The sequence below is a fragment of the Sus scrofa genome, chromosome 5 (genome assembly GCF_000003025.6).
Source record: "Sus scrofa isolate TJ Tabasco breed Duroc chromosome 5, Sscrofa11.1, whole genome shotgun sequence".
Taxonomy (NCBI): Eukaryota; Metazoa; Chordata; class Mammalia; order Artiodactyla; family Suidae; genus Sus; species Sus scrofa.
In genome coordinates, this window is record NC_010447.5 from 86211066 (window position 1) to 86239005 (window position 27940).

A 27940-nucleotide genomic window follows, 5' to 3' on the forward strand; every position below is an offset into this window, starting at 1 on the left:
TAGCATTCTTCACACACCTGATTTAAACCTCAAAGGTATTTGTTTCACCCTGGGCAGACTTCTTTGGGCACATCAGAATATATTCCCTGCAGCCATTCCGCATTGAGTGGAGTAACTACAGTTGGCAACCCACTCCGTCACTCACTTACTCCATCAGCCCAAGAATCTGCAAAATAAAAATGCAGTGTTAAAAAAAAAATTCCTTGTACATTTGCTTTTCCTCTTAAAATCCTAGAGGAGAGAAAACACAAAGCAGGTTGTTTCCCACAATGTATGTGACATGTGACATCTTGGTTAAAAGTGACACGGCCGTGGTGCACTCTGACAGGTTTAGTGTTAAGACCTGACAGATATAAACCTGCAAGAACAACCTCCCTGCCACAGCTATTTAAGCTCACGTTAAAACCTCGATGTGATAGTCCCTTGATTAGCTTGTGAAACCGTGAGTGCTACTGCCTTTCAAGTTCATTATAAATTAATGCTATTCTTAACATTACTGTCAATTGAAACGCCCATTTTGCTAAAATGTAGGCATTTTAACTGCTCATCAAACCTGTGCACATTTTTGAGTTAAAGAATTAGATCGGTCCAAACTCCAGTTCTCAAGGGAGAAGTTCCATTGTGTATCAGGCCATGTCTACACTGGCTGAGCAAAGCGCTCTGTTCAGAAGGAGAAGCGCCTTTGGCAGCTAGAGTCCACATAGCTGACCCATGGATGCTTGGGGGGGGGAGCTTCTTCACCTAATTACACAAGTGCAATGAAATTACTCAGCATTTGACGAAAATGACCCATGACGACAAAAAAGCATGGCATGATTGTTGTCCTAATTTATTTACATGGTAGTCATTTAGAATGTAATTCAAATAACCTATAAAAAATAAAAATGCTTACACTTCACAGGCAATGATGAATATGGGTACTGAAATAATCGATAGCATTCAGTTTAACCTAAGTCATATTCTTCCTAAATAGGAAAATGGTGGCATGATTTAAAAATGGAATACTTGGGGCTTCTTCTGTGGTGCAGCAGGTTAGGGATCCAGTGTTGTCACTGCAGTGGCTTGGGTTGCTGCTGTGGCAAGGGTCTGATCCCTGGCCCGGGAACTTCCAAAGGCTGCGGTCAGGGCCAAATAAATAAATAAATGCAATACTTTTTCTTAACTGGTCTATGTTAAGCTTCTACCTCTGATTTTATGTTTACGTGGAGTGATTCTCAGAGTTCAAATAATTAAAAAGATGATTTCGACCTCACCAAAAAATGGGTCAAAATGGTTATCAATGTTCTGGAGGAAATATTTACACTCTTCCAACCTGCACCATCAAGATTCAGTAACAACGTGGGTGCATTCTATTCTGGGGACAGTATAATGCCCTCAAATTATCTTGAACATTGAGATCTTTTCATCAATTTTTGGACTAAAAAGAGGTTTAGCAGAAATGTTCCCCTAACAACTCTGAAATTATAGGCTTCCCCCTCCATCCACCCAAACACACTCCACCCTGTGAAATAATAGTTACAACACTAATCACATTTGGAATTTGGCCAGGACCCCCCCCCCATCAGTGAGTGGGCAGAGTTGGACCAAATTGCCTTGAAGGAAGAAAGCCTCTCTCACCCCAACAGATGCCTTCAAAGGGTGTCAGAGAGCATCCGTTCCAATTCTTTTAAGAAAGGAGGGATAAACATTTAAATTTGTGGAACTCTATCAGAACTGTGCTCTATAAGCCACATTTTACCTCTCCTGACGTTATCCCAAAATAAATCAGTTATGTTGATTTGCTATGCTACATAAGTTCCAAACCCCACTTTCCCAAATGCAGGTAGGATTAGCTCTCATTTTTTGCCACTTCCAGCTTCAGATTTTTGAGGATAGGGCTTAATCTCTCTGCTTAATAATCATTCGATGTGGCTGCTAAAGCCCCTTTTGCTGGGAGCAAAATCCCACCCTCAGACTGAGGTATGGCAACACATTTGTTGGCTAACATATAAATTATGACTCAAATTCTAAAACCAAAATAAATCCAGGTGATTTGAGTCACTTTATATAGCAAATGCTACCTAAGATCAACCGAATCTAGAATCTTCTTTTCCTATACGAAAGCCCCAGGAATGTCTAAATATAAAACACCTGTTGATATCCTTGCCTTATCATGTTTGAGCACCCTGTGATGATAATGGTGATGGTGGTGTGATGATAATAGAGCAAACACTCTCACAGCAGGGTACTTACTATGGGCCAGGCGCTGTTCTAAATCCTTCATGTATATGAACTCATTCAACCCCCATGACAACTCTGTAAGGTAGGTACCATTATCTCTCTTTCACAGATAAGGAAACAGAGTCTCTCAGAGGCATCTAGGCACTGACCCTGGACCACATGTTTAGGACGTGGTAGAGCTAGGATTTGAATCCAGGCAGTCTTGCTCCCGAGTCCTTTTCACTGCTTCTATTCTCCTTGCCCAGCATGGTTACAAAACAAATGTCATTATGGATAGAGATTTATATCAAGACATGAGTTCTTTACATTGGCTCTTTCCATATAAGTGGAATTAATATGCCTGGAACTAAAGCTTTATCCTACGAACTGCTCTGGGCTCTAGGCTCACGTATCTGCTTCTTCTACTTTGCTCCTAGCATCTCCTTCTTTCCAACAAGTTCCATGTACTCAAATGCAAAACAGATTCCCATTGATCGTCATTTTGGGGATACCATTTACTCCTTTAAAACTTAAATTCTTGAAGATGCTCACTGAATGTGGAAAATCTCAAGTCAGAAAGGAACTGCAAGAACAGACATTATTAAATAGGGTCTCTGTGTAGAGCAGGTACCGAACGAACTGCAGCCTAATGGAGTCAGGCCTCCTGAGGTCAAATCCTAACACTACCTTTTGCAAGTGGGACACGTGATTCATCTCTCCACAACTTAATTTCCTCATCTATAAAATAGGAAGAAAAAATGATCCGACATTTTAGGGTTGTGAAGATTAAGTAAATTAATCCCCATAAAATCCTTGATGTAGTGCATGGCACACAGCAAGCACTCAATAAATATACGCTGTTCTTATTTACATTTAGTTCACCTAGAATAGACTACCTGAACTGCAACTAAGCACTAACAATCCAAATTCTGCCATTTCAGTGTAAAAGCACTAATACAGATTTTAGGAAAATTGGTTGTGGTCACAGGAAATTCTTTCAGCCCAGGGACAATTTGGCTTTTAAAATTCACTGTGACATAGCTCTACAAATAATTCCATCCCCCTCTATTTGGTGAGAGCACAGGCAAATTACAAAACACGACAGAACTATCTTAAATAAAAATAAGTGCTTACAATGTTGTCAGACACTCAGCTCAAAAGTCAAGAGTAGATTTTCTATATGGTTAGGTTTTAAGTTACATAAAAGGACGGCTTGCTTAACTCTTGCTTGATTAGATCATAATCCAGATTTCTCTGCAGAGTTACTGAACAGAAATTGACCCAGACAGCAGAGATGTGATTTAACTTGCACGATTCAGCAGCCATAAAACTGTCCACACTCTCAGCTTGTCTTTTCTCTCTGCTCCCTTCCTTTCTTTATCTTCTAGAAGCTTAGGCTAATGCTTAAGTTCCAACTCTTTGAAGCCAAAAGGAGACTTAGAAATGGCTACTTAGGAACCTAAAATTGAAATTTCCATCGCAAAGAGAAAGTAATGTAGGTACTAGAAGATGACGTGCTGAATGCCCACTAGCATTGTGCTCTTCAGTAAGTATTATACAAAGAAAAAGGAACAGACTGACACCTTTCTCCTTTCAGTTCTAAAATGGACTCGGTCACCAGAGAGAGAGAGAGAGAGCTAGAAGCCTGGAGGCCCCAAATGAGAAACATGAGAAGCTATTCTAGGTAAAGCTCCCACTTTTGTTGGGATATTCCCAGGATGCACTAAATTGCCTTTCTGTGGTCCAGGCACCAATGGACTTGGGAATCACTGGCTGGTACCCAAGAGGTGGGCAGTGAGGAAGGGAACATTTGCCTCCTTTACCAGTGTCTCAGACACGGGATCCTCTTTGGTAATCCTGAGAGGAAGAAAGTATTGGCGTATACCTAGTCTAGAATTAAAATTTTGAATAAAGGGGTCAGTGTGTAGCCTCATCGGGTATATAGAGTAGACAGAGGAGTTCCCATTGTGTGTAACGGATCTGATTAGTACCCTTAAGGATGTGGGTTTGATCCTGGACCTCACTCAGTGGGTTAAGGATCCAGCATTGCTGTAGGTTGAAGATACAGCTCCGATGTGGCGTTGCTATGGCCGTGGCACAGGTGACAGTTCGACCCCTAGCCTGGGAACACCCAAATGCCCCAGGTGCGGCCCTAAAAAGACAAAAGAGAGAGAGAGTGAGAAGACAGAAAAAGTAATGGTGAGGCAAATATAAGTCTTAAATTTAATGCCACACTTGCGCCTGTGAAAGTGCACCACCATCAACCTCCAGAAGGCTTGGACTTACAAACACAAAGACCACCAGACTCTCATTCTGAAATGAGAATGTAGCAAGAATTGGCCTACAGTTCTCCAGATAGGCATGGTGTGTCCCAGAAATAGACACCCGCCTAAAGTATCATTGAGAGGGGGGCAATTTTAGGATTAGAACTCATGGAGGTCAAGGAAGGGGCTGAAGTGTCAGAGGAGAAATAGATTCTCTGATAGCAATTCAATTATTCCAAGGAAAATGGAAAGACCGAGAAACAATACCGGCAAGAGATGTAAATATCCTTAGCTGGAATTATCTATGCAACAATAAAGGCATAAAGAGGAGATGCAGTACTCAGCCTTCTGCCACCAAGAGGATGTAGAGAACAGGGGTGATGGGGAGCCAAAGAGCATAAATCTGGTTTCTTACTTGCGATGAGGAGCCATTCAGAGCAAAGGAAATGGACTGTTTCAACAACCCCGTGGGCAAGTTATCCCATGCTTATTTAGTTTTTCTATATGTGAGCATCCTTAAGTCAGCAGAGACACTGTGCCAGGCACAAAATAAATAAATTCTCATTATCTTGCAGCAGTGTTGTATCTCCTTATGGCTACATATTTGGGTCTCATTTAAGGCCATTTAAATCATTTAACCTGAGTGATTTTGAAAAAGGATCCTACTTATTTCATACTGTATAATAATGCCAACCAAGGATATTGACTTTCCAACACCATATAACCTCCAAACATCATATGGAAAGTTTAAAACAATAAAAAAGGAAAAAGAGAAAGCTCAGATCTGCTGAGTGGTCCTCACTGTCATTTCTCATTATCCTTTTTATATGATCCCACATCCAGATTCAACCCAGGTGATTTGGTTCTTAGCAGAATGAGAATTAATTCTGATCATAAATTTTAATGAGACAACACTTCTCAGATGTTCCAAATGCAAAAACTTTTCCTGTTATGAAACTGGAAATTCTTTCCTTTGGAAACCTTGACTGTTTCCCCTCTGTTACCTTGACTCAAGAGAACACTCCGCACATCAGTAAGGTCAGACGCGACCCCACTGGAATCTCAGGCTTCCCGTATCCTTACCTCCATCCGGCGGTTACGTACTTCTCCATCCCTTCCGTTCACAAGTTTTATAATTTCACAGAATTGCAAGCTGTACAGCATGGCATCAAACTTGATCTTGCCATTATGCTTGATTGTTCAAAATTACACCAGTCCCAGAATGTTGACAGCATTCCTTTCAATATTTTCTCTGTTGCTTTATTAAGTGGCAGTGTCATGCTTACAGAAGATCATTTCTGGGGCGACTCATTCAATTCTTTAAAGACTGACATCACATTAAAAAAGGTTCCCCCCAATCTTTCCCTCTTCTCTCTATCCCCAATATATACTGACACGTCAGAAGTAATTAGAAGGAGCCTAATAAAAACAGGAGATGTTTCTCCTTACTGTTCCAGAATGGGTGAGTGTAGAAAGACTTTGTTAGCAGCTCTGTTCTAGTTGTAAATTTGCATTCAGCATCAGCTGTATCCCCTGAAAAAGCAGAGGCCTGCCCTAATGTTTCCGAGTTCTATTTCTCTGGATCCAGCCCTACCTCCAGGCACTGTTTGTTCCTTATAGATAATTATTAATGGAGAAGGCACTTCTTCCTCTAATGTGTCCCTCGCCTTCTTGTGCCACTTTTCATGTGAGCAAGTTCAAGGCAGTGACTTTTCTCTGTCACTTATTAATATCAGGGCAGCTTGTTTTAAAGCAGGTTTCTGATTAGAATGGAAAAAAAAATAATAAAACCAGGATGTGACGATAAAACCTTGCATTCAGAGCTCTTATTTCATACTCTCTCTTTAGAATGGGCACTGCCTGTTCTTTTCATCAAAGGCAGAAAATCTGTTTTGTGTCGAAGGTAAATGGAGAATGCCCACATCCATAGTTCTTTTCAAAGCTTACTGTTCTCAGATATGGTAAAAAGCTGTTACAAAGGGTCCTCTTTAGCACAGTCTTGGTCGTATTGTTTGATAAATAAAGTCGTCTCTCTGCAAAACGATGCATTCTATGTACCTCTCCAGGCAGGTGGAATGCAATCTAATGTTGGGGACATTATCCCTTTGCATTGATAATCAGGATTACAACACATTTTCTGAATGTCAGGTTTGTTGGTTGATATTAGCTCCTCTGATGGGCTCTAGGAAAAAAACTCCGCTAGATGGGTTTACAAGTAGAGAGTCCCAAGCTGGCTGGAACTTCCCAACAACACGATTCTGGAAGATGAGTTTCTGAGATGGCTGTGGCTTATGGAAAAAACTCTTGACTTGGACAGATGGGATTGGATTTCCTCTCTACCACGTATTAGCCACGTGGCTTTGAGCAAACCACTTACACTCCCCACGGCTTACTTCATAAAACACTAGTAATAATACCTCCAGAAGCTAACAGAATAAATTGGACAGGGTATATGACAACGAATGCAATGGTTCATAATAAAGCATCATACAAATGCTCAGCATTATATCTTCTCAAATAACCTATGCTGAATGAGCAAAGAAGTCATGGACAACAAACAGAAATCTAGGGGGAACATCCACATAAAATATAATCATGTTTATTCAACACTGGGAACAGGGCTTTCTTCTAAAAAATATTACCATTACTAAAATTTAATTTTATGTATATATCATATATACAGGTGACCGATTTTTAAGAAGTGATAATGACATACAAGGTAGACAGAAGTGAACACTTCTTAATAATTCAGGAGGCATTTCACTGTCTTATCACACCTAAGGGTCATAATTATGATTATCCGTGGCTAATTTACTGGAGAGATGGAGGAAACTTAAATGACTCTATAACTGAGAAGAAATTTTAGGAATTAATCCATGCTGCTCATTTCTAATACTGTCACATGTCTCTATGTCAAAAAAAGTAGCATCACCCTGATAATTCTAAGATATCTGATCTGCACTTTTTATTGACTTGAGTTCTCTCTAAGGAGATCTTGCCACAGCAGAAATTTCCACATTCTAAGGTATCAGCTAGGTGACTCAGTAGCGCAGTAGGTAGTGCTTCAGCCTCATAATGGATCACCAAACATGTTGCCCAAACACAATGCCTCCTGGCGGTGTTCAAGGCGAGAGGTCTACTCCAAATCTGGGGCACCAGGTTTGGAAAGAGCAGCTGGAAGTAACTGCAGAGGTGGGAATAGGGAGGAAATAATCAGCTCTGTCCTAATTGATAGGACTGTCAAAAAGATGAAGTGAATTCAAGTTTGAGGAAGACTTTGTAGGTTACTGGCACAGACAAATGTAGGGTCAGTTGTTGTTTTAATCATTACTATTAACAGCCTTACTCAGTTTACAATGGATAAGTTATATATAGCTTAAAGGAAAAGAGTTCTTTTTCAAATGATGGCACGTTTACTCCCCCATCATCCAATTCTTGCTTTCTTAACTCATCTCTCAGCCACCGTGAGGGACAGAGAGTCTCTTCGTGTTTCCTTTGGTTTGGACACAGTTGGACGCTGCTGGACTAGACGGGAAGACCTTGCAGAGAACAGCTGTAAGTGAATTTGGAAACTTTAAAAATAGCTGTCTCTGAATAGTAAGGTATAGATGTTTCTTACAGAAGGTTAAAGATGCGCTTTTTTAATGGGGCTAAAAGCATACAGCAATTATTGTAGGATGGTAGACTATTCTGAGGCTCAACTCTATCTGTTAGGACGCCCCTGTCACAAGAGGCAGACATATGCCATAATGATCTCCATTCTGAGCGTGGCCATCGGAATTGTCTCCTTGAAATTAATTAATCTGCATATGTGCATGTGCGTGTGTGCAGGCATGGGCCCTTATAGCTGTGTAATTATAAACGCACAGTTATGCAAAAAATATGCCACAGTAAGAATCAAGGACACATTTGGCACAAGGCTATCCGCAATCATCCTCGAACCAATTAAAACTAGATTAATAAAAGTTGATATTCATTTCCCCGCCATGGGAAGGATGTTTTTCACCTCCTTAATTAATTACCATAAGCATCTTTGGAATACTACCGTAAGCACCGCACAGTGTTTATGGGGGGCGGGGGGAAGAAAAGCATAAAGTGGTTTTATAACGGGCAGTACTTCCATAAAAGAACGAGGGAGATTTACACCCGCTAGCCTGGAATGGTTAAGATATATATTTCGGGTACTCTGTAATGGAGCCTACTGTGGTGGTCACAGAGTTCCACAGAAGAGATGTTTTTAATTGCCAAGTAGCACCTTTTCCAACATATGGCCATTTACAGGTCACGAGTACTTTCAAAGCTTCACCCAGGACACTAGTCCATGATAACCTCAAATCTAAGGAGTCGAAAATACTAGTAAATCCACCGTCAGCCCATGTTCACAGCCAGAAGTGTTTTTCTTCCTGTTTGTAACGAAACAGATTTGAAGCACTAGTGAAAGAACACATATCTTACTTATCACAAACCTATCCCTACATGCTTACCACAGAAGACCCCACAAGCTTTAGAACACAGCCTCGGGGGAAGCACATAAAGCTTCCTCACTGCCAAAGGCTCCATTCTTTATCCCATTATCAATGCAGCTACTCTGGGATCCTTTGAAGTAACAGAGCACAAAGAACAAAGAATCTTAAAAATTGGGTCTCATAGTTTGTCTACAATATGAGCAACTTGACTTAGGAGTTGGCCTTAATCACATGTTGGTGTTAAAATACGCCTCTACCACGAGCTCTGGTCAAGGTGGGAGCCTATGATGAATTATCTATTCACTCTCCTCAAGAAACTGACCATTGTGAAAGCCATAACTTCAATTCTAAAAAAAAAACCTTAAAAATGAATCCTTTTTAACAGCTTTGAAGAATTCCTGTTTGTCTTTGATATAACCTAAATTTTTATTCATTACTGAAGTAAGGATTAATCTTTATGTCTATGACTTTAAAAAATAACACTAATAGAAGTGATGAGTTAAACAGAGAGGTGGCAGACTATGACCCGCGGGCCAAGTCCAGCCTGCCACCTATTCGTGTAAATCAAGTTTCCCCGGAACAAAGTCACTGCTCCCCTATGGCTGCTTTTGAGCTACGACAGAAGAGGTGAGTCGACACAATAGAAAACATATTAAATAAAATTGGATGGTATGTTTAAAACACAGAATGTACCCATTTGTCTATTTTTCCACTTTTGGTGTGTTTTTTTTCGGGAATCTATTTCTGTAGGATATTCTAAGAGTGAATTCTTAAGAAATGTGTGTTTGTTCTCTCTCTGATACCAGGAAGAACAAAAAAAAAAGATAGTGAACAAATAGCATTATAAAGCATAAGTAGAGGAAATGTAAATTGGAAATGAAGTGACTTTACAAGCCATGCTTCTAAATCTGAACTCTGCCACTTCCTTCACACCCATATGGGACAAATGCTGAAGCTCTGGTGCCTCTGGGGGAGGTGGGGGGAGGGGAAGAAAGACTGGAGCTGAATAATTAAGACAATAATAGAACTTATTTGACCAGTCTTTAGAAATGTTTATGATGTTGTGAAAACTGCCCCAATTGCTGAATGTCTCAACTTTATCCTGAAAAGAATCTGGCAAAAAAAAAAAAAAAAATTGCTTAAGATAAATTTTTACAAAACATTCGCATGGATAGAGCTACTCTGCTAACTGCCAAAGATGCTCCAATTTAATCATGCCGGGCAAGTTGGCTCAGCTTGTCTGGCACTTCATTAACAAAAAATAAACCTCACTTCTTCTGCCTGAGAAAACAGCATTTGCCATATTTTGGGGGACAGCAAAGCTCAGCATAATTACCTCTTGGTATGAAAAATCATATATCTGAAATACGGACAAATAAAGCTTTAAAATGATTTCTCTGACATGGTAACTGAAAATCCATGTTTTAGGCATGTGACTGAATAAAGGTCACATAAAATATCCCTTTAAGTGTTTAAAAAAAAAAATCAGAGAAGAAATACCATAAAAGTTAAAAGGGTTGATCTGGAAATTGAGAAAAAAAGACTCTTGTGATATTTCTACATGATACGTGGTGTTCCGTGCAAGCCAACAACTTTTTAAATTTCTTTTTAAATTTCTTTTTAAATTTCAGCTTCTTTTTGGTGGTAAAATATAGGTGAACTGTGGATGTTGTGAGAGAGGGTAAAGACACCTGTATATTTGCGACTCAGTTACTGTTTCGAAGGAAAGGCAAGATTAAAAACACTATATTATATATATATTATATATATGTATATATCCTTTTATACACACACACACTCACACACACACACACACACACACGGACAGCCTCCTAACTCAACTGTCAGCAGTGGAACTAACAAAGGTTGTTCTATGTCTGTACCAAATTCTTTCCCAAAGACATCCGAATTTAGTGAAGGAAATAAGTAGCTAACAAGCTGTTAACAGCTATCAGTGGGCCGTACAGCTCACGAAAATACAAATTAGAAAATGACAGTTAATTCAATCACTGGAGTATGCACGGAGTATTGATAAGGACAGTTGGGATGAAGGATGGACAAGACACATAAAGGAAAGGTTCTTGGAGGAGGGGACACACTTGTGTTGCCTATAGGAAGATGAAGAGTGACCAGGGAAGAGGAGGAGAGACTTAGAGGCTGGGGAGTCTGCAAAAGCAAAGAAATGATATGGATTATATGTGGACTCCCCAGCTCTTGTGTGCTGCTGGACAGCCGTTTAAAACAGGAAATTGTTAGAGATAAGACTAGAGAGAGGCAGGAAGTAGCATTTTAAGGGTAGAATTTAAGATAGGACTATTTGGGGATTTATCCAGCAGGGCAGGAAAACACAAGAGGGCTTTAAGCTTGCAAGTGGCAGGTTGACTTTGGGTTATATGTAAGATGGATTCGATGGTGACAAGGTTGGTGTAGGAAAGGCCATTCAAATGCTGCAGATGACCTAGCAGGACACAGCAAGTGGCAGCAGGTCTGAGCTATAACGGTATTAATGATGAGCAGTAGAGTTGGGTTCAAGAACTATTTAGAATGGAGGATTAGCAGGTCCTGGTAATGGGTTTGATGTGAAAAACAACAGAAGTGGGACATGAGAAGCCAAAAACTACCCTTGGGTTTGCAGTTTGGGCGAATGAGGTGATAGCAGTTCCCCAAAACTCTGCAGAGAGCACGGATGGAAAAACCAGGTTATGGGAACAATGAGGAGGTTGTTTAAACAACAACAGGTTAATACATGCTGGGTTGGGTGCCTGATGGGCCGTTCAGGATGTTGGATATTTGAATCTGAACTGCAGGAAGGAGATTCAAACTGCATTTAAAATTTATGAGCAATTGTAAACTGTGACAATGGACGAATGTGCAAAAAGAAAGCGTAGGGGGTGAGAAAAGCAATGGGCTGAGGATGACCCCTGGGGAAGAGGAAGACGAGAAGGCCATGAAAGAGACAGAGAAGAGACGTAGAGGAGGATGATCAGGGCGAGTATGATGCCTGGAAGACAGGAGAGCAGCGAACTTGAAGGAGGAGGGAGCGATCAGTGGGGCCGAGAGCACAGAGAGGTCCAGGAAAGACTCCCAAACCCACTGGATTTAGCAATCCAAGAACCATTCGCTCAGTTGGGAAGTGAAAGAAGGTATCAGAGACTGGGAACTCTAAAGTGGAGACAAGGCAGGGTGCAAAGCACATCCAGACCAAATTTTCAAGAGGTTTGAGTAGGATGGGGAGGAGAGAGATGGGAATGAAGACGGACAGGGACCAAAAGCAAGGAGAGCACTTTTAGGACAGGAAAAGACGCCTGAAGAGATGACCCTCCATGTCTGAGTCTGGGCCACCCAGACCACGGCAAGCTCAGCTGGGGCTTGGTCAACGGCTGCTCCATCCCCCTTCCTTTCTCTTCCTCTGGCCTTTCTACTCTTCGACCACGTTTACATTTGACAAACTTTCTGGGCAATCAGCCCTCATCCTAAGAGGGCGGGCTCTTGAGCGAGCAAACATGGAATGACATAGCGGTAGACCCCTAACTCTCTTACTATATCTCCTGAGGAAATCAGAGAAAATATGATTTTTTTCTTAAATAATTAGTTTTTTTTTTTTTTTAAATCTTCCTTAATTCCTATTTAAACCCTATCAATCATGACTTGAGTGCTTATGCTTTGTTTTGGAATAATGCTTTTGTGATAAGGTGTGTGGTCACATTAGGAGACATCAAATGTGAGATATGATTTACTGGTCAGTGGCAATTATATGTGCAACTAGTTTTTAACCATTTAGAATCTCCTACACTTGGAAGGGACAGCAGGGCGTAAAAAGAGGCTCATCTGGATACAAAGAGAATTGAAATTCTCCTGGCTTTGTCACTACCTAGCCTTCTTGACCTTCAAAATCCTTCCTCCAGGTTCAGCCTTCATAGTAACTTTGACATGAGGGGCTTCTACCTGATAATTTTCTCTTCCAGAATTTCCAGCTAGACTAAAACTCCTGTTATATTTCCTAAGATTTAGGATATTATATACAAAAATGCTCTGTGAAGAGTTCCCATTGTGGCACAGCAGAAAGAATCTGTCTAGTATCCATGAGGATGCAGGTTCAATCCCTGGCCTTGCTCAGCGGGTTAAAGCGTTGCTGTGGCTGTGGCGTAGGCTGGCGGCGACAGCGCCAATTCGACCCCTAGCCTGGGAACCTCCATATGCTGCAGGTGGGGCCCTAAAAAGACAAAAAAAAAAATGCTCTGTGAATGCTGAAACAAATATTGAGCAGTTCCAAGGTCATAAAATGATGGCATATATCTCGGGAGAGGAATACCTACTGGTAATAATTAGAAGAGAGAGTTTATCCACAGTCTTCTTTTTTCAAATGAAAAGCCCATTTGAATCACACAATATTTTCCTTCTCTTTCAAAGGCCAATATCAAGTATTTGACAACAAATCAAAGCAGAATTGTTCCAGCCACAGTACACATGCCAGTGTCTCCAAAAGCAAAGTCAGAATGACAATTTCTGGAGACAAGTGATTCATTTCTGTTTCTGCTCTATTCACTAGAACAGAACCACAGTCAAGATTCAATCTGAGGTTCAGTAATACAAAGTCTCTGCCTTTGGTTACCACACAGACAGCAGTTTCTCTCCGCCGTGTCTCCCGAAACAATGCTGAATGAAATGGGCTCAAAGAACTCCAGCGTGTGGGAGCCAGGGGATTAAAAGGTGCTTTTAGCTTCATGTAACTTCCACATGTTAGTAGATGTTAATACTCTGTGATCCTGGATTTAAAATGAATGGTATAAATCAAAGTGTAAAGAAACAGCCTTTTTCTCTTTCTTCATTCCAGATTCAGAAGGAAAACCATGCAATGAGTATGTTTGGTCCTCTGTCTAGAATTTACTCTATACCCTCACTGAGTCTGGCTCTACCTGTAATTCCTCCATCAAATAAGCAAAAACCTTCAAACAATTTTTAATTCCTTCCTATCCCTTACTGTTTCTGAGTCCTTCTTCCACGGTGTTGGGTTTTGTCAAGGCTGTTGCTTTTCTGTTGATTATTTCCTTCGCATCTATTAACTTTATGGCTTTTTTTTTTTTTCCCCTCACCTCACACCTACAGTCTCAGGGAAGGACCTGGCAGTCATTCACCTGAATTATTGTGGCCTCTTCTGTCTGGTCCTCTGATTTCTGAAAATTAAGACTTTCCATCTGCCTTTACATGGCTCTGAAACTTCCTAAGAAAGCCTATGGTCAATAACCACACAGTAGAACACTGGGGCTGCTTCCTTTATTTTCCCATGGACCCCATCACTTCCACTTCCTCCTCATTGACACTTTATCCTGCAGGCTCTTCTAGGTTCACAGTCCATGGGGAAAGCTCACTTTGCCCTATCTGCTCTGTCTCTTAACCCTCTCCAGTCTACCATATTCTCCTCCAGCAAGTCACCTCCATGCCCAGGGCTTCCAACCATTCCTCTTTCATTACTAAGCCTTCTCCCAAAGTAAGGTTCTGATGATGCCTTCAAGACGTCCAGCCTTTTTCCTTCCTTCCCTCAGAAATGCCTGGTTTTAGTCTTCTGTAAGAAAGATTACTTTGGCTGGCAATGTCTGGGAAATGAACATACCTAAGATGCAATGTCTCAAGCCCACACAACTTGCTATGCCCTTCCTTTTTTAAAACCTAAAATCATCCTATGATTTGCATGTTTTATACCTTCATAACTTTAGTGGTATTATCTCATTCCAAATTTATAATGCCTGCTTTATTAGGCACGAAACTCCCCAAGTGCAGGACTTATACAGCTGTAAGTCAACCATTTTAGGGTACTGTCCAGTCATCATTTAAAAAATAATTTTAGTAGTAACAATAATATAGAAAGCATTATGCAAATTTACCTGTTCTTCCAGGGGGACACAATGAACGAGTTGTCCTGGTAACCACATAGCTTGGCTCTATCAGCTCCCCAGTGGGGGCTTTGAAAGCACTAAGCCTGTTCTTACCTTGCTCCCGGTCCCGTGGAGCTAATCCAACCACAGACTTGTCTTTGAAGTCAACTGGAACATCATGCATGGGTGAGCTCCAGAGAGCACACAAAAGCAAGGAAAGAAAACTGACGTGTTATTCTTAACCAAAGGGACTGTGCTATTTCCTGTTTCTATACACACTTGGGCATCCCACAGACTTCAAGAGCCTGCAGATGAGGCAAGAGAAGAAACCAAAGTTGGCAGTGTCTTGCACATGGGGAATGGGCAGCAAACGAAGCCACAAGAGAAGAAAAGTCTTAAATTTCTAGTAAACAATTCTCATTTTTTCTTTATCAAGAATCAAATCACAGGTAGCCAGTTCTTCAAGGTCATGAAACCCCTCCCTGAGAACGTCAAGCTCTTCTGGAAAAGGCATCCACTCCTCATCGAGGGCATAACAATGGCCATGTGGACTAGCATTCAATTCGATGGAACAGCCATTTATCTAGACTCTTTACTGAAAAGGAGTTGTGCTCATCAGGATGAGAGCCCCACCACCATCTTCACGAAGAAAAGCACAAAGCAGCCCACAGCTCTCCACGACCCCTTAGAAAGCGCACTCTCAAACGGCCTCAGTCCGCAAGGCAGCAACATGGGGAAATACAAGTTACTGCTTTAACATCGCTTTCCACCATCCGGCGCTTGACGCTAAGTAACATTTTGAAAATTAACTAAATTTATCTTGTACGTACCTTTTGGCCCTGAATTTCTTTTCCTAAAAACAAATTTTACAGAAATAAAAGAACCAACAAGAGGCCCTGAAACTTCACAAACACGTATGCTTAAGTGCGTTTTCTTTACCTCTCCAAGTCTCGGCGTGGTAATTTGTAAACTGGATAATAATAGTACTTGCCTTACAGCCACGTGGCTCTGAGGCCTGGCAAGCAGGAAATGGTCAAGGAATGTTAGTAAAGTGTGTGTGATAATCCTGATTTTGCAGAGGAAGAAACTGTGTTTCACAGAGGTTGATGCAAGACAATAGCAGGTCTGGGATTTGATCTAACTTGGTTTGATTTCAAAGACTCTATCTTTCCTGCCTCAAAGGCTGCTGCTTAACTGAGAGCCCCAAAGTGACCAGAAAAGGAGACATCAGCTGAGAAGATTCTCCAAATGCTACCCTGATGCTCACTCAAAGATGCCTGTGTCCCAATTACCCTTTCTTCCAAAGTGTGTATTCATATATTAGAATATTAGACTTGCAAAAACCATTCAAGGTCCTCAAATCACAGAGCACTAAACTCAAATGTGAAAATGACTAAAACTATGACTGGTCAATACAGTCTAAAAAATGAACATGAATCTGAAAGTCTGACACCTGTAGATCACTAACAAGATGTGGATTCACCACAGGTGCAAGAAAAGGCTCTGTGCTCCGGGACACTGATACAGTAATTTCTCATTTAAGTATCTCCAGATGAAACATTAAAAGCTGTGTTGGTCATGAGAAGCACCATTCATCAAAATAATTTGGCTATTTTATTGAGAGGAAAAACTGAGTGACAATGAGCAAGTTATGCCAAAGTGAAATTATGAAGAGTGAGCATGCCGGGGATGGAAGAGGTGTGCTGCCCCCTGAAAAAGTGAACACAGTGATGATGCCCAAGCTAAACGTACTTACTTTTAGGGGTGTGATGCTAAATTTACATTTGGGGAAGACAATGGCTTCGTGATCCAGCAAGTGAAAATGAAACTGAGAATTGGTGAATCTGTAACTCAACAAAAATTTGATCTCTTTTTTCCCTAAATATTTTTCTTTTATCTTTTGCAATTCACAAATTTCACCATTTTCCATATTGCCTGATGTAGAATACTTTGGCCTTCTCAAGGTTTTTGTTTGTTTGATTTTTCTTCAAAGGGTGTGAGCCTAAATGTGTAAATTGAGAGGTAGGCTAGATAAAATGTCTCTAAGTCTCTAATCTTCATGTCCCAGGTCCTACTTGGGGGGTAGAGAGAAATCCTACTGAAGAATTTTTCAACCATACCTTTTACAGTGCATGGAGTTAAAAGTGCCTACTGCAAGTGGCTGTCAAAACGAAATGGAGCTCAGAGCAGACGGCAGTTGGGGGGGTTCCATATTTGGGGGCAGTGGAAGCATTCACAAGTCCGTCGCAGGGAGGTGTGTCGTGTCTCTGCTCTCAGCACCTGTTTAGACAGGTAGGTGGTGAGCCCTGCTTCCCAAAGACCCTGAGAATCGAGAACTGTTACATTCTAGAGAGGATGCTCCTGTCTAGTTTCCCAGTGCGTCTCAGTAAGTAGCCTTCTGTCTGATCCTTCCATGACGTGTCAAGGATAAGTCCATTCCCAGGCAAGCAGACCCAGGAGAATCTGTTCTTTGTCCCCCACCCCGGCCTCTTAAAACAGGACATTTGCCTTCTTCTGCTGAGTGGAGGCCATACACTGTCCATAGGAAATGTCTGGTAGGTCTGGGCTGTGCAGTTTTCTACCCCATTCTTCCCTTTCCTGAGCAGAGAAAACAGGCTCTTCTATGGCTACAAAATACAAACTCTTCAAAATAAAAGAGTACTTAAGTTATTACTGTGCTTTTCAATACAGCTGTCAATGTAAATAAAGGTAAACACTTCAAGGCTTGCTAAGTAAAGTTTTTAAAATTTTTGGCTGACTAATCTTTGGCTTTGGAAAATGATAATCCAGATACCAAAAAAAAAGTTGTTTTTCCTGAAAATCGTGAAATTTTATATTTGAGATAGAAACTAAGTTGAACCAATCCCAAAGTTTTTCACTTGACATTAGGTTTTATCTGGAATCGTGTTTTTATCTACGTGGGTGAATGGTGTAACATTTCTGTCAAGAGAGCAAAGCTATGGGCAGGGCTTTATACATCCAGGGAAGTTGTTAAAGACAGCTTTGAAAAGTTTTCCATTTCATAGAATGTGTTAGCCTGTCTTCTCAAAATAGCAAGGAAGTTGAAGTATTTAAAAATATATTTCAATTTACATTTGTGTCCAATATCTGGAAATATAATTTAGGAATACAGTTTTTGGAAATAGAGTAAACTTCACCCCCTTCTCCCCAACACCCACGTATTTTATTATAATTCATCAATTAAAATAAGGCATTTTAAAGTTTTGGACAGTTGGATTAATGACTAACCATGCAACACAGTTAATTTTTTTTCAGTCTAACACTCTCCCAGCTAAGCTATTTCGGCTAAATTTTTTTTTAAGTCTTCGTGAAATGAATTTTTTTTTTTTTTTGGCTGATGAAATCAATTGAAAATTGTAAAACCTATTTTCAAGAACTAGCCTTTATTCTAAATGTTCTCATTATTGTTCTCACAACAAATAATCTGAAACAATATTCTGAGCCAAAAAGCTATAGTTGATTGTTAATACTGTTTTCCACCTGTGGGAAAATAGCTTCTCCCTTCACAGTGCTGAAGCGTGATTACTAAGAGTAATTTTATTATATTATCCAATTAGTTCTTTAGAGTTCTTTTTCTTTCTCCAATTATACCATAGTTGATGAGGGAAAGATCACATTTTCTCCTTTTATAAAATCCTCCACAGTGCCTTTAGCAACAATGGTCAGACAAGATAATTAGGGAAAAAAGCCAATTGAATAACTGAGTAAATAAATGATTTGAATTCTTCCCAAATATATGACAATAATTATGATTATTGATAAAAGAGAGAGCATTTTGTTAGAAAGATCGTATTCTGTACCATCTTTTACCTAGCTTGGAATGGAAAAAAAAAAATGCCCTGAACCACACAGCAATTCCGAACTTTTTAAAGTATTTTGTTTTGTAGTAAAGAACCAGAGATTCTTTGCCATATGTACTGACATTTCCTATTGTATCTGCCCGACCAAGAAAATAAAATATAATGTGAAACCATTAAAGACATAATGAAATACAGGAGGTTAAAATGGTCATAAATATTAGAAATTCAGTGAGCAACTGGGTGAAATGCAGTGGACTGGATTGCATGGCACTGCACTATATTAGCAGGATTAAAGTTACAATGAAGACTAAACTCTGGATTCAAATCTTTCCAGCACTTTGAAAGCACCAGCCTTGCAAAAATAGATCTCAATCTTTAAGATGATATTGTGCCTATTTAAACAGGTAATTCTACTCTTATACCATTTTCCACTTGTCAAAACAGTATCCCTGGACTACATATAAGCACAACATCAGATGGGAGGCCAGGTATGTTTCGTGTGTTCATTATGTAAGTTTACACACTTCCTAGGTGACTTTCTTGTCACTTGCAAGTTATATCATTCTGGTTATTTTTTAAAAATTAAAATTAAAAGCTGCTAACGTGAAACTATTTTTGTAAATGTCACCAAATGGAATTTCTTCTAAAGATCAACAGCATCATCACACAACGTGCCTAAAAATGGAATGGTATTATTCGTGCGTCACGTTGAGCCTTTCACATATTAAGTCCAGAGCCCACAACAGAACAGAGGACTCAAGGAACTTTGAAAAAAAATCTTTTGACCAAAATGACTTATTAACTTAGCATATTTTAAAATATCTTTTTGATTATACATTCAAATTGATATGGAATGTCCCCAAATTTATACAGTATGAATTCAAGGGGGATCCAACGGTTTTACCTGAGCAATGACAAAACAAGCAGTTAATTTAGAGCAAATAAAATCTTCAAAGGACTCAAATGATTGGAAATGCATGGAGAAACCTGGCTGATTAAATATTTCCCTTTCCAACTGCATGTGGTGTGTTCTTATGGCAAATCACAGGGGCTAAATATTGTTCTCCATTGTGCACCCAGGTGGCAGCGAGATACCAACAATTACACACTGCAGCTAAGTGCCAAGGTCCATGCCTGAAATTAGTGTCAAAATGAAAGGACCAAAGAAAATTAGGGTTAAAGGGGAAACAAGCCTATCCTTTGCATTTTACCAACATCAACACAGCATGTGATAAATAGATAAGCATTTGGGACACAGTTTTATTTTCGGAACTCTTAGGGGCTGTTTAGCTGCTACTATTACAGTAACTGGTACTGCAGAAATATTCCTTGTTTCTTAAAAGCAGGATATAGATAAAAAGCCTCATGGGAAACTTCATCCTCACTTATCTCAACTAGCAGGCAGGGATGCCCAATGAATGGGACTGCTTCATCAGAGGCCCTCCCTATAAATCAGAGGGTGTGCGTAGACTGCCATGTTCACTGGTTCCAGCTTGCTTCACACCATCAGGATGTGGTACACATGGATTATGCATTAGCAATACCTCCTTGAAGTGAGCCCTGTATTCATATCTATATATACACATCATGGCTCTTACAGTCGGCAACATAGCTCCATGGCAGAGGTCAGATCAGGTAGCCTTTAAAAAATATTCACCTGGATTTTTCTATGAAGCAAACTTCCTACCTGAAACACTGAGTTGAGAATCTATAAAAATATAGACATATGAATGTCTCTTGAGATTTCAAGGCTACTTTTTTTGAGTACAACTAGGTAAAAAAATATAAAGAAAATTAACCATAAGAGCAGCTTGTTGACATAGGAGATTTGAACCAGGATTTTGAATGCTGAATTTAAATTTTATTGAAAAAAATATCCAACATGAAGTTTTAACTAAGGAAACTTTATGATGGTTACGAGAATGGCTCTTTTTCGAGGAGGGTTGGTCAGCAGCTTCTGCACAGTGGGCCTAAGTAGCGATGGAAACATACACAGACAGAACACAACTGTGCTTTCTCTTAGAAACATCAGAAAGTTCATTATATACTGAATGTATTAATATTGATAAGAGTGACAATTTATTCTCAGAAAAAGCAAAAACATATTTGAAAGTAAAGATTACTATGTAAATCTAATATTTTCCTCAATAGGACCCTTGACCCTCATTCAATAGTTAAAGACCTTTGAAGGCCTTGGGCTATAAATTTAGGGATGCTAGTTTCTTTTTCTCTGTGAACTCTCCTTCTGTTGTCAATCTCTCCCTCCTTTGGTCCTCTCTTCCCCTTATCCCAGCCTCAAATGTATAGCACCGTATGATCTATGCCAGGTGCTGTACCAGGCAGCAAGGCTCTTGCTTCCAAGCCCTTCAGTGTTAGCTTTTTTACTTTCTTATTTTACTGATGGTTCTCTGAACTTTTTGTCAACACATCAGTTGGGCATATCCACAAACATGGAAACAGTCAGGACATAGGAAACGTGTGAAATAATCCCAACTGGCCTTAGCTGTTGCAAATGTCCCACGTCAAATGTCAACATAAATAAAAGAATTTTAGGGCTTTGTTTTGGAGACAGGCTTCACAACAACCATGGAAGGCATTGAGAAAGCAATAGCAAAAGTGTTTCAGGTGCAGGAATTATCAGAGGAAATATAGGCAAACTGTGGGGGCAATGAGCAGATCAGCCTATTGCAGAAAATTCCTGTTTAGAAATAGGCAATACTGAAATCAGAAAGAAAGACTCAAGCCAAATGGAGAGAAGGCTGAAGAAGTTTGGAACTTTTAAAACATTATCCTATTGGCTCTAGGGAACACATATGCAAAGGGAAATGACGCAATGAAAGCATCAAAGTGCCTTTGAGTCCCTGTCTAAGGGCACGGACTTGCCTGTTGTATCCACAGCTTTTTTCTAAACCTCTTGAGCAAATGCTCAATGATAGTTGTTGAATGACTAGGGCCTGAAAGACCTGGGTTTAAGTCACCTCAGCTGCTTAAACTAGCTCTGTAACCTCCAGGGTGGTACTTAACTTCTTAAAGTCTCCACTTCCTCATCCACAAGTGGGGACAGTGATACCATCTTTCTCACAATGTAATTGAAAGAACAAAGGTAAAGAGCTAAGCACAATGATTGGCACAGAGAAAATAAGTGTTAGCCGTTAATAATTAGAATTAAAGTTCCCTTAAAATAGTATAAGTAACAATAAAGCCAACAAAGTGTCTGTGGCATCGTGGGCCTGAATATCAATGAATTATTAAAACTCATTGTGACTGTTTTGCCAATACATTCTTCTAAATCAGTGTTTATGCCTAGAATATATTTTAAACCATGAGAAATACAAGTGCCAAAATAATATGGATTGTGATGTGATTAACTGATGATGTATGAATAGCTGGTGAGACTCCTATACATGCAAACGAGGCAAATAATGAATATTGAATCAATGGTGAATATTAAATTAAGAGCTACGAGAAGAGTGTCTGGCCTGGGGTAGGTCCCGAATAAGTGTTTGTCGAATGAACAAATGACTATTTTCTAAATCCATATGGAAAGACATCTTTATAATTTATTAGATGTCCATGTTTCAGATTTCTAGCAAATTGAATTCTTTAAGTATTTTCTGAAAATCCAATATTTTCAAAGATGCCTGCAGTAAACTATGTTAAAACCCTTGAGGCTGTGATAATTAACTACACACCAGATGTTCCTGACCATGGTAAGCTACCTTGTCTTCCTTTCTCTAAGGACACTCCTAGCCTTATGGTATATTTCAGTCTTTGCTTTTGGACTGTGAAAAAGACAGGAAATTCAAGGATTTATGCATCACAAGTACATCGTGCTTAAATAATAATGCAAAGCAACATTAAGAATGTAAATAATGGCTTAGAGATATTATTAATAATGTAAAAAGCTTCTGTTCACCATATGGTGTGGGATCATAAAGTCTAGCATCTTTAGAAGGACTTGGGGTCATTGTAAGTCTATATAGGCCATCTTTTGATAAAAAAAATTTATAAACACCATTAAGCAAATTACACTTTCACATGTTAAAATCTGAACAAATTCTCAATGTTTCAGCTAATTATTACTGAGGGCTAGAGCAGATTATATATATATATATATATATATATATATATATATATAATTAGGCCTTTTAGCCAAAATTTTGTTTTCTTAAATCACTCTGGTATCATTTAAACAAAAGTATCTGAGTGATAGCTGTGCAAATTAAAACCTGCTATTGGATCTTGGAGGTGATTAAACACAAAATACCAGTAGATAAAACTACCATGTGTCCTTGTCAACATGCTAGGGTGGTAACTTGGGGCAAATCCATTAGCTCTCTAAGAGCCCCGCCTCCCCTGCCAGTTCTTTGTCTAAAATAAATTTTTTAGATGATGCTCAGTGTAATTTGAGGTTTACCACTTGGCACACTATTTTGTGGAAAATAATCTAACAGATAAAGGAAAGATGTTATTGAATTACGCAAGTAAGTTGCCACTACTGGGAAAATCCTACATCCTAATATCAAGCCCTTGAACAACATCCCAAGGCCAGCTCAAATCTTTCAGCACTTTATACACAATGTCTAATAAAACAAGTTTGCTTTTTTTTTTAAACCCCAAACTCAGACAAATAGGTCAGATAAACAGCTTCAAAGTCAATACAACTTTCCAGGTGACAGGTAAGAATAATGGTACACCAAAAAGACAAAAAACAAAATTATAGGTGGCAGAAAGAAACTAAGAGTAACCGATTACTGGGCAGCACTGGTATTTGGAAAGGAATGTTAATTACAAAAAGAAAGCAAACTTGGAGAAATTTAGTAAACACATTAGGGGAGGAGAATAACCTGATACTAGAATTTAATTTTACTCTTATTAAAAAATGCACTGATGGCATGCTAATGCAGCAATAATATTCTATTGACTTCAAATATTCACTACAATCAAGTCAAATTGCATAAAATTTTTCTAATTAGTATTTAGAACGCAATTTGGAAGCTAATGGCTTTGTGTAACATACACAGAAAAACTGATTTAAGGATTTCATTTTGACGTACGTGAAAATTGATCTAATATGTCACAACTCCACTTCCCAAAAGATTTGATTCTTTAAAAGCTATGTGATTAACTTTACTTGTGTCTACATCTCCCAAAAGAATTGAGAAACAAAGATATTTCTGGTACCATTAGCAGCAATCAAATTAAGTTTACACATCTGCATGTATCTGTTCAATAAAGATAGATACAATAACTGCGTATTTATACACACACTTTAGTACATTCTAAAATTTTAAAACATACAGGATATCTGGAAGAAAAGCCAAGCCACTTTTGTGAGAATGGGTAGCAATAGCATTTATTCCTTCTGTTCTCTCAGTCTGCCCTGACTTACATGACTCTTTGTTTTTCTTCTTTGAATCACAAACTATCATATGGAGTAGTCCTCCTTTTCCGATAAAGCTAAATCTTATAGGGAAGTACTAAATTAAACCAGGAGGAATCTGGGAATGCTCACTGTTTTATCTAGAGTTCAATATAATTGCTTCAGCTGAGATAAATTCATGAAGACTTTTCTAAAATACTTTTACATAAGGTGAAAATGGTTTCTATGCAAGAAACAATTACCAGCTAACATTATTATCACCAGAAAATTGTAAGCTAGAATGAGCAATAAAAACATTGTATTTGGAATGAGATATTAGAGAATAACTATTAAAATATTTTACTCAATTTCTATTACACCTTAAAATGAAAGTCATCAAAATGTCATTACAGGCCTTTTCCCCAGATTCTTCAGAGACTGAATTTAATCATTTCAGGAAATTGAGCGCTATCCAACATTCACTTAAATCCATTGAAATAAGAGCAAAGCAAAACACAATGTAAAATTTATAGGACATTTTACATTAAAATACATTCATATACATACATAGATACATACCACATACCGGGAATATTTGTCTTCGGGTACCTGGAATTAAATATTTCTTCTGAAATTAACCCCTCATAGAAAGTATTACCTTCAAGAAGATCTAGGTAAGAAACCCAAGTTAAGCAGCCACAACTGAGCTTTGCAAAACCTCACTCTTAATAAAGCACTAAAGCAGCAGTTTAAAAATACTTCCAAAATTCAATTTTTTGGACATTACCTCCACCGCAATTATTACCTATACAACAGGGCATAGAACTTCTAACTGCTGTTCAATGAAAGAGCTAAACATTAGATGAATTAGTCCAATTATACTAATAAAGGCATCCTTATATATATATATATTTTTTTTTTTTTCAGAAAACTAGCACTCTTTGAAGAGTTTTTAAGCCAGAAGAGACCATCCATATCACCTAATCCTGTTTTGTTTTGTGTTTTTTCGGCCAGTTCTAGAAATAAAGTCTACATAAAATAAAGATCATTTTTATTGATCCCCAAATGATCATTTCTCTAAAATATAAAGTCTACTTATTTTCCAGGCTGAAGGTAAAACACAAGGTACCTGATCCTATTTTGTTCAGAAAAGCTAGGCAATCTTTAGCAAATGACTAACAATAAAATTCCCTGAAATAGTTTCTTCTTTAAACCTTTTATGTTAAGAACAATAGTTTACATTTTAAACAGTTTCATTTAGAAAGGAGTTTTCTAATGCTACCGGCAAGAGGTACATGAAATGGTTTGAAAATTGCGCTTTTAAAAATGTTTAGTTTTTACCTTTCAACTGGAGGAGGATGCCACTTCTTATGGAACCCCTTTTTCCTGGAGACACTCAGTGCTGGCCGAGTTAGAATAAAAACCATTAGCACACTACTATTAAAAGAAAAAACTATACCACAAAGCAGCAATCTCTCTTGGAAGGAAGCCGATGGCGCTTATAAGCAATAAAAGCCTTTCCTGATACCTATTCTGTCATCATTGTCTTATTATCAGAGTGTGTGCTCCCCGCAGCATCAATTAAGCAGTTTTTTAAGGGAACGGGGACAAGTACGAGGGCTCATCTGCTAAGCACGGCTGTATACTCCACAGCCTCTTAATCACCACGGCTCCTTTTAACAAGGTTCTAGAATGCAAGGACGACCAGGGACCATTAAGTAGCACACAAACATTCCTGGGAGTCACCAATGACAGACACAACTTTCCCTCCGAGAACCAGCAGGAGACCGAAGGCGCCAGAGCCACAGCACACCCACCTATTGGTGCCTCAGCTCTTGGCAGTTGCAAAGCTGGGCAGGAGAAACTAGTCCTGACTTCTCGGCACCCTAGCAGAATCCAGGCATCGGAAGAAGGCCTGTTTCACAGGCAGCCCCCACTAAAGAGAAAGCAAGGGAATGGAAGGTCTACCCTCTCCTCCTCAATCCACCTAAAGCCGCATCGTCCGAATCACAAATGAAATGCTAATGGACACGAAAATGAATGCCAATTTCCTCCACTTTGCTCCAAGTTTCAGAGGCCCCTCTACAATAAAAGATAGCTGTGTGTGGAGGCTGCCTTGTTCCATACCATTAACTCAGAACAAAACATATTTTTAGTGGGACAGCGGTGTTTACTTGTAAGAACTGATGAATTGTTCGCCACCATTTATCACTTGCAGACAAAGACGTTCAGCTACAATTTTGGACATAATTCAAGGTACATGCTCCTCAATACACACACACACAAAATACAAAAATAAAAAAACCCACGCTGCTTAAGTCCCCCAAACCACAGAGATTGAGGTCAGACTGGCCATAGCAACCAAGAACAGGACTTGGGTCTCCAGAAAGACCTAGCAACCAATAAATGAGTTCAGATCTCTTTTCATCTCCACTGGTGTGAAAGCCAAAATTAAAAAGATTAGATCACCCTGCACCCCTTACAAAAGGCGCCACAATGAAAAAGTCATTTCCAGCCTTTGAATCACATCAAATAAATAACATTCATCCCTGCTATAATGAACAACTTTCAAAGTAAATTGAATCTCCATAGTACTGCTTTCCCTGGCTGCACAGTATTTACATAACAATATATCGCAGGAAGCTCAGAATGGGTCTTGTAAATGGGGGACTCAGGATAAAAAGCATCTTGAGCCCCATTACTGTATACTCAGACTGCTTTCCAATCTCGCTCTTTTAAACAACGTGTTGTATCAGGAACACAAACAATGTTTTTAAATTGTGGGAAATGAAAGTTTTCGGTATGTTTTAAAATGCCTGCACTCACCCATTTTGTGGGGGCACCAAGAACTGTGGAAATCACTTAACCTTCTAAATCCATGCCCTGGATTCATTTTTGTGACAAAGAATTCTCATCTATGGGTATACTTGCTTCTTTGTTCGTGCCAGCAATTTTTGTACCCTAAGTATCTCCTGAATTTTTCTCTATTACTTCAGATGAAAGCAATTTGCAGCTTTTCTTAGCATGTGTCTCACTCGTTATTTGTCATTTCCTCGAAAGTATAAGCTATTCTCCAATGCCATAACAATAAATGGATTGAGTTTTAGCACTATTTCTACAAAATACACTCATCTTCTACAGTCTAATTTTGACAAAATTTCTCCAGGTCATTAAAAAAAATTTTTTAAGGACTAATATCCCCACATACTTAAGCATCCATTCAACCATAGAAAACCCAAATATTTCCAATGGAGTATGTTCAAAAAAGACAGTTAAGTCTATCTTTAAAATATACCAGCATCAGCTTATCTTTTTGTGGCAGCTCACGTAGGCATTACTATTTGAACTCCACAGGAAATCTCATTAATTTTTAAAACTCTCTGACCTCAGTACAGTTGAGTGTAAAAATAATTACAAATTAAGAATGAAAGAGCATCACTTGAATTCTCCACAGCCATATGCTCTATATTGCACAAAACATTGCTAACTATCATCAAACAGAATTTTTTCCAGATAGGAATTTATACAGCATGATAAATGTCACCAGACAGACATAAAAAGCAACTCATGCTTCTGCCCAGCCCCGCTCACACCTCACCTCCGATGATTCCAGTAACACAAAGCCCTGAGAACACAGGTTTGCAGGCAAGTGACAGCAGATGCTACTCACGGAAAGATTTCCCTCTCGACACTTGCCTTCTAGCTCAATGTCCCTTTCAACCACAAGGATGCAAAAATACAAGAATTGGGGCATAAATAGAATCTTACCTGAAACTTGTCAGAAGGACGGTCCTTGGGTCCTTGTCATTGTTGTCACTTCTGATGCCCCCTCTCACCACGGCAGAGATGGGCTCCACTGTGTTTATTGCTCTGTGCCTCAGTTCCAGCTGTGGAATTCATCTGCTCGCATGCAACCTATGAGGGGGAATGAGAGAGAGAGTGAGAGAGTAAGGGA

The 27940-nt window shown here is 39.2% G+C and overlaps 1 long non-coding RNA gene across 37 annotated transcripts in view; it reads right to left on the minus strand.

Moving 5' to 3' along the window:
• The window catches only part of LOC100514051, a 145952-nt gene that overhangs the window by 116771 nt on the left and 1241 nt on the right, over nucleotides 1-27940 (minus strand). For 28 of the 37 annotated variants that reach the window (XR_002344234.1, XR_002344242.1, XR_002344241.1 and 25 more), the window contains exon 2: nucleotides 18-27900. This is a non-coding gene — a long non-coding RNA (uncharacterized LOC100514051). The remainder of the gene's footprint in view (nucleotides 1-17; nucleotides 27901-27940) is intronic. The other 9 variants (XR_002344223.1, XR_002344226.1, XR_002344225.1 and 6 more) reach the window with 9 other exon arrangements.